Source organism: Sphaerodactylus townsendi, linkage group LG04, assembly GCF_021028975.2.
Source record: "Sphaerodactylus townsendi isolate TG3544 linkage group LG04, MPM_Stown_v2.3, whole genome shotgun sequence".
Taxonomy (NCBI): domain Eukaryota; kingdom Metazoa; phylum Chordata; class Lepidosauria; order Squamata; family Sphaerodactylidae; genus Sphaerodactylus; species Sphaerodactylus townsendi.
In genome coordinates this window covers 135793949-135800253 of record NC_059428.1, presented here as the reverse complement: position 1 = coordinate 135800253, position 6305 = coordinate 135793949, and positions in this window count along the sequence as shown.

The window sequence follows — 6305 nt, the reverse complement described above, 5'->3', positions numbered from 1 at the left end:
ATTTTCATTTGATTGTTGGCAGGTATCTAACTGGCTCTGAACTCTGGAATAGCTGCTACGGCACCCAACTCAGATCATCAACAGTACTTCTTTCAGAGCAGGAAGACATTTTGAAGATCTGAGGAAGCCTTTCCTGTAATCTGGTTGATAGTCTATTATGTATAAGTATATGTTAATAAGTACTCCCCATTTCCCCAGGGAGTGAAATGTCCAAGGTCACCCAATGACATTCTATGGGGTCATTGAACTGGGGTCTTCCAGATCTGTTTCTTATTAGCATTGCTAACAAAAGTTAGGCAAGAGCTTATTCATAGTGTTATTGCTAAAGTAAATAATTGTGGGGCTCATCTCTGGAGGGGATGAGTCTGCCTATCGGAGTGAGGTGGACCGACTGCTCTCATGGTGCAGGGAAAATAACCTGGTTCTTAATACTAACAAGACAAAGGAGCTTATAGTGGACTATAGAAGGAATAGCTCAGAAATTCAGCCCTTGACTATAAATGGAGATCAAGTAGAGCGGGTGGCTAGTTTTACATTTCTGGGCGTTATGATTAAAGAGGACTTGACCTGGGGCGTACAGACTGCCGCGGTGGTTAAGAAGGCCCAGCAAAGACTGTACTATCTGAGACTTTTAAGGAAACAACAACTGAATGGAAAACTCCTGGTGTCCTTTTACCGCTGTGCTATAGAGAGTGTCTTAACCTACTGCATCTGTGTATGGTCCTCCAGTTGCACAGCGGCAGATAGGAAGGCGCTCCAAAGGGTGATCACTACTGCACAGAGGATTATCGGCTGCCCTCTCCCCTCCTTGGAAGAACTCTATAATTCCCGAAGCCTAAAAAAAGCCCAAAATATTCTGAGAGACCTGTCTCATCCAGCACACTCTCTTTTTGAACAGTTACCATCCGGCAGACTATACAGGTCTATCAAAACTAGGACAAAGAGACTTAGAGACAGCTTCTACTCTAGAGCTGTGGCTATGCTAAACTCCGCGGCTTCGTGTTGATGTGTTTGGTGCTGTGTAGGGATGGGTGGAGGAAGGGGAAAGTGAGGATGGGGTATGAGTCTGAAATTGTGTGCATCGAGGAATGCTGCTGTAAATTTCGTTGTGCGTGCACAATGACAATAAAATGCTTATGCTTATGCTTATGCTAAAGTAAAATACATTTTTTTCGAGGCTTCATATTTAATAACTATGGACAGTTCTCAAGTGATGATAACCTGTTACAAATTCTGTTGGAGTTCTTATATCCCCTTATAGTTATGTCTCTTGCCTGATCTTTTGTGACTGTAACAGACCTGGGACAATTACATAAAGCAAAAAAGAAAGGTTGCTATCCTAAGAAACATATACTTTTAAAAGCCAAAAGATAAGCTGTCTTCATCATGTTCTTCAATTCTGTTACTTGCTAACTCTTGTATTGAAATCTATATAATTTGATAAGGCTTAACTTTAGCTAGACCATGCCAAACATTTTGACAGTGGGGTGCAGAAAAGCAAAAAGAAGTAGCTAATGGAGAGGAGAAGTTAATAGGTTAACCAGGGTCTGAGAGAAATTTAAGAAAATATAGTGATCTACACTTTGTATTTCAGGGGATGAAGCCAATAGAATAACTGAAATTCACAGAAAGGCATTTTATTTTGTTTTTAGAGAAGAGCTATGGAGAAAAAATGGCAATGACACTGAATGATGGTTTTAGGAAGGACTATCAAGATGGTAAAGGTGGATTGACAGAATCTTTAAAGTCAGCATCAGGCCAGCTCAGTTCCTGGGATATAGTAAGACCTCAAAACAAAAAAGGATTACACTCTTCTCAAGGTCTATAAAACTATTTACCCTATCTTTTGAAAGACATGACTATACTCTTGTCCCACGGGTAGAATATATGTGAAAATATATTGTTGAAATAATAACATTTAAACAGTCTGGTAATCGCACGGCTGACAGTGAACCTTCTGCAAGATTCGGAATCCATTACCCTACAGGAATGCTCAGATGCCATTCTGCACACACAAAATAATGCGTTTTCAAACCACTTTCACAACTGTTTGCAAGTGGATTTTGCCATTCCGCACAGCTTCAAAGAGCACTGAAAGCAGTTTGAAAGTGCATTATTCTGCATGTGCGGAATGAGCCAGATATGAAAACTTCTTTAGGTTGCCTTGCTAGCACTCAGGGAATTAAATCCAATTTATTGAAGATATTTCTGTGCCATTTCTTCAGAGTCCTGCATGAGTCAGCTTACAGTTAAAATCACCACAACATTAAAAACACGCCACTAAAAATATGTCCCTGCAATCCAGTACTCCCAGTGGAAAGACAATGTAGGCCTTTTTCAGCCTTACAGGGTCTTGATTGGGACTCAGTTGTAAGTATGTTTCAACAAGGCCAATTGAATTTCCCCACATTTGTTTCAGAGGTAACAAATAAAGTGTAGGCTGGTTGTTGTGGGGTTTCTGGGCTGTGTAGCCGTGGTCTGGTAGATCTTGTTCCAAATGTTTTGCCTGCATCTGTGGCTGGCATCTTCAGAGGTATATCACAGAGGGAAGTTGGTTATCTGGACACACTGTGTAACAGATTTCCCTCTGTGATACACCTCTGAAGATGCCAGCCACAGATGCAGGCAAAACATTAGGACCAAGATCTACCAGACCACAACAACCAGTTGAATCCGGCCGTGAAAGCCTTCGACAATACAAAGTGTATGCTATTGAAAATAGTTCCTACAGCTTCCCTTCTGACAATATGCCTTAAAACATGGGTGTGAGTACTCAGACAGCAAACTTAACTTTTGGCACTAGTAAATGTAGAGCAATTCTGTGGCCAGCCCCTTTACTGCAACGGTAAAATCCCAAGCTTTATGTTTAACAGCAGTATTTATTCATTGTTTATATAAACAGGGATATTACTGCTGTTGTCCAAAGGAAAGCGTATTCCCTCTTTCTGTCTCATAAAAAGAATTTTAACATGTGATGCTTAATGTGTCTTAAAATCTCCTTTCATGATTTGTGTCATGTTGAAAATACTCATGTGAGATAAACAGTGGCAGTGAACTCAAATTAATATTGTAGCTAATGTAGGTTTTGCTCCACTGAAGATAACATTTACTAAAGGCAACTAAGTTGTCCTCAGGAGGGGTTGCATTCCAATGCCAGGCACAGCTGAGGACATGTTCTTTGTGGAACTAGCAACTGACTATAAAACAGACTTTTCATTGGGCGTTTCCCCACTTACCTCGCCCCAAGGTTGCTGCGCGCAACTCCCAGTGCGTGTCATTTCTGGTGCGCTCCGGGGCTTCCCCTTCATCAAAAGGTGCCGTTTCGAGGAGCGCCAGGAATGATGCGGGCTGAGGGGGTGTGACAGCGGCAGCGTTGGGGCGGCTCCGTTGTCGCCGCCCCTGTAGTGGGGAGTGCCTGGGGACCCCGCGCTACTTGGGGAGAGTAGCACGCAGCAGCAGGTAAGTGGGGAAACGACCATTGTTGTGTTTCTCAGGGGCAAGTAGGGCATTTGCACTAGAAGAAGGCTGATGATATGGTTTTAACTTTGAGTCCTGAGACTCAGGGCAGCTGAGAATCTTTGTGGCCCCTCAGAAGGAAATTCCATCTCTCCTCCCCAACCACACCGAACTCAAACATCATATGAAAATAAATCGTATTCCTTGCTTGGCTCCACGGTCCTTGCACTAAAATGTTTCCCCTTTAGGCCTTGCTCTCAGAAGCTCTATTTCTACTTGTGTAACCTATGTTGGATGTTCGCACTGTATGTGTATGTGTAAGTACATAAATATGTTCTGTCTTTCAGTAAATCTTCAACCGGCTGCATGGACAATGGCCATGTGTGATAAAGATTCCCAGTTGGCGAGCTTCCTGGTCCGTCTGTCTTTCTGCCGGTTATGTGGATTTTTGCTGGCATGCATAGGCTGGTGTTTGTGCGTCTCTACCACATCAAGTGGACAATGGAGGCAGTGGCACTTTGGAAAGAGCACCAAGTTACAGTGTGATGTGTTGTGGATTGGTATCTGGGACGTCTGCTATGACACCAACATTGGCACAGACCACCATGAGAGGATATGTAAACAATTTGAAGGAAATCACCTTTTCCTTCCCAAGGAGATCTTTTTTGCCCAGGACCTGCTGACTTTATGTACTGTTGTCCATTCAGTGGCACTGGTTTTTTTCTTCTCTGCCTATTGGAGCATCATAAGAGACAAAGGAAAAAGGGACATTAGTTTTACTTTTTTTACTACGGGTGGCTTGCTGAGCTTAACCTCGGGAGTTGTTGTCTTAATCCCAGTTATTTGGAACATGCTTTCAGTCTTAAACAATGAGAGTATTGATTTCCCCGTTACATTTGGCATTCCATCTCCTCCCAAGTCCCAGAGAATCGGAAAGGCAATCCCCCTGGGATTTTTAGCTTCCGTGTCGTTGATAACGAGCGGACTGCTTTTTCTCGGTAATAGATGCTTGAGGCACAAAAAAATACGTCCTTTGGACATTGAAGAAAGTTCTGAAATTTTTAATAGAAAAGACTCTTCATCCTGTCCCCACTGCGGTTCTTTCATGAATGTTGCTACCTCAAGCTACTGTGAAGACGGCCGGGTTAAGAAAAAGCAATCAAGATTAGAAGAGGCATTTCAGATCCCTATGGGGCCTATTCCACAGCAACGGGTTGCTGTTTGACTCTGAGGCTTTCAGTTGCTGGTCACGACCCACTATTTGAGAAACGCTGCTCTAGAACAAAAAGTAGCACGATTTGTCCAACAGGATTTCTTACTGAGAAATCCATGAGGGCTTCTACCAAGTATTTTCTAAGAGAGAATCCATTTTTGTTTGCTAAAGGCCCAGTAAAATACATGTGCCTTTCTCATGAGCTAAGAAAGTTTAGAATTGCAGGTGGAAGGTGAGCACTGATCTCCTCAGGGCCACTAGGCTGGTTAGAGAGGTGCAGTCACCGTCATTAATCTTAACTGGCTGAGACTAGTTACTTTGCAGAATGTTTGAGAAGGTTTCCTTTCATAGGGGAGGGGGAAAGTTAGTTCATGGCCTAGAATATTCTGATCAAAGTGTGCCCTGATTGGTGAGTCAATGATCACCTGTTGTGGCCAGCTTAAATCATAAATTGGTTCATTTAGTGTAGCAATTACTTTCTTCTTTGTTCTATGCTTCTTGCCCTTCCCTCTGCCTGAGATTCTATTGGGACTTTGCACATGTACTGAACACATCTAGTTCCTTTTGCATGCAAGTATTTCTTTATGGTATGTAGCCTCTAGCCTTTTCCCCCTTGTGTAACTGCATGGCACCTTTATGTATGTTTCAGTGTTGTTGTTTTTAAAAACCTGTGTTTTACTACTTCTCTTTAATAAAATTTTAAAAATAAATTTAGGTGTCTGGAGTTTCAGGTTTCAGAGCCTACAACGCAGGGTTGCTACCCCACCCACCAGGCCAGGTTAGAGAAGACAATCTTAGTGCAAACAGACAACATAGCAGCCATGTTCCACTTGAGAAAACAGGGTGGGACGGGGTCCAAACATTTACATTGGGGCCTTTCCCCACTTACCTTCTGCTGCGCGCTACTCGGGCCAAGTAGCATGGGGTCCCACGGCACTCCCCACTACAGGGGCGGCGACAACACAGCCACCCCGACGCTGCCGCTGCTGCGCCCCCTCAGCGCGCGTCATTCCTGGCGCTCTTCAAAACGGCGCCTTTTGATGACCCCGTGGGGTCGTGGGGAAGCCCAGGCGCGTGCTAGAAATGACGCACGCAGTGAGTAGCACGCAGCGAAGGTGGTAGAGGGAAAAGTGGGGAAAGGCCCTTGGAGACAAACAGGATTTGGGAGTGGGGCATCCTACATGCAGTGCAGTTACCAACAATTCACATTGCAGGAAAGGAGAACTCCAGAGCAGACTAGTTAAGCAGCGTGCAGGGAACAAATCATGAGTGGGAAATAAAACAGTATATGCTGCAAATAATTTTCCCAATATGGGGTCACTCTCAGGTAGACTTTTTCCTGTCAGGAAGCAAAGCGAAAGCACCATGCTTTTGTTCAATATCAGGATCAGATCCTCAATCGATGGGGGATGCATTCCATATAGTGTGGATGGGTGGTCTGTATTATGCATTCCCACCCCTTCCACTGGGCAGATCAGGAAGGGGCAGATTTAATGCTGACAGTGCACTTTTGGCCAAGGCAGGTATGGCTCCCTCTGTTGCTGAGCAGGGAGTTTAAATGAGGTTGCCTTCGGACCCTCAGGAGAGTTCACAGCGGCAGGGGCCACCACACAGCCTGCAATGTTTGCTACGACAT